We start from the raw sequence: 1,425 nt of genomic DNA on the forward strand, positions 1-1,425 counted from the left end.
TCATATGGATTCATTGCTACTATTGCATATAAGCTGTAAAACAGGTATTTGTAATTAAAAGTTAGATAAATGTTTAGATACGATTAGATAAAAAAGGATGCTTTATGACACAATGACACAAATGTCTTTATATAGTTCGGTTTTATTCTTTAATAGGTCCCCAGAGTTACAGAAATCATCTACAGATATCAGGGAATGGACTGTGCACTTGAAGGCCTTTCTTCAGGTGCAAGTCAGTACTGCAGGTTTACATCAGTTAGAAACCAACTTTAAAGAAACATAGTGTTAATGAGCGTGGATCTGAGAAATGTAATACAAGTCGTCTCTAAAACAGATTACAGTTACATGGTCTATGAAGCACAGATGCTTTATATGCTACTGAAAAGTAATGATTAATGCTGTGGCAACCTTGGCCTCAATATTCAAAATGCTACATAAAAAAAACAAGTTGCAACTTTGAAATTGTATATATTCATCTTTAATCTGTCTTACTTTCTCTTCTTTTTTTTTACTGGCCTTGCCAACAGTCATTAGAAACATAAAACTGTGGAATATATCAAAATGCCACAACACTGAAAAACAACACAAAAAAAGAGAAACCCTCAAGAAAAATCGGCATCCGTCTGCAATCTACATGGGGTAGATATAGGACAAAGTACCAGGAAACATAACACTAAAAACAACCATCTTTGACATTATAGTTCTCTCCTTTAAATACATAACGTATTATATCATAAGTTCTATGATTTACACATTTAAAGTGGTCACCGCACAAGACAAACGCCACAAAAAAAAGGGAAAAAAAGGAGTGAGACTGAGATGAAAGAGAGAATAATAAGAGAAGAAAAAGATGGAAAAAAAAAGTCATCATAGTTTAGATGGTTAAATTTGACTAATTTTCACTTTCAATACGTTTCATTCATCAACAGGCTGCCATACAAGATCACCAGCTCTTTGGAGAGCAGGGGTCAAATTCTGTGTGTTACAGGAATATTCTGTTTCAACAACTTATAAAATACCTTGAATGTAATTGTGTCTCGTGTGTGAACCAAAGAAAAGATGTCCATACCCTGATTGATTACGCTCCAGTACACCTGCTGTATTTCTACATCCCAAATAGTCATTGCAACTCTTCCTCTGTTGCTTCTCCATAATAATGTGACTTGTGCATTAAGTGCAGGCCTTAAATCTATAATTATGCGTACATGCATGTAGCACGATTCTATACTGTCTGTTCAAACGAGAGAGAGAGAGAGAGAGAGAGAGAGAGAGAGAGAGAGAGAGAGAGAGAGAGAGAGAGAGAGAGAGAGAGAGAATACAGGTTTAAGAAATGGAAAGAAAACATAGTTGAAGGGGCACACAAGTTAACTAGAAACAAAACAGCTTTACAATATCAAGCTTACAGTAGGTTATATAGGCTAGTAT

At 35.1% G+C, this 1,425-nt stretch overlaps 1 protein-coding gene across 1 annotated transcript in view; it reads right to left on the bottom strand.

Annotated features, from left to right (window-relative positions):
• Positions 1-232: 232 nt before the first annotated feature.
• LOC308328407 (endothelial PAS domain-containing protein 1-like) overlaps positions 233-1,425 on the bottom strand; it is a 17,133-nt gene continuing 15,940 nt past the window's right edge. The window contains exon 11 of the mRNA XM_080782208.1: positions 233-1,425. This exon is cut by the window's right edge and continues 1,340 nt beyond it. The gene's annotated coding sequence lies outside the window, so the exon portion shown is untranslated.

The sequence above is a fragment of the Protomyctophum bolini genome (assembly GCF_963924005.1).
Source record: "Protomyctophum bolini genome assembly, chromosome: 14".
In the NCBI taxonomy this organism is placed as follows: domain Eukaryota; kingdom Metazoa; phylum Chordata; class Actinopteri; order Myctophiformes; family Myctophidae; genus Protomyctophum; species Protomyctophum bolini.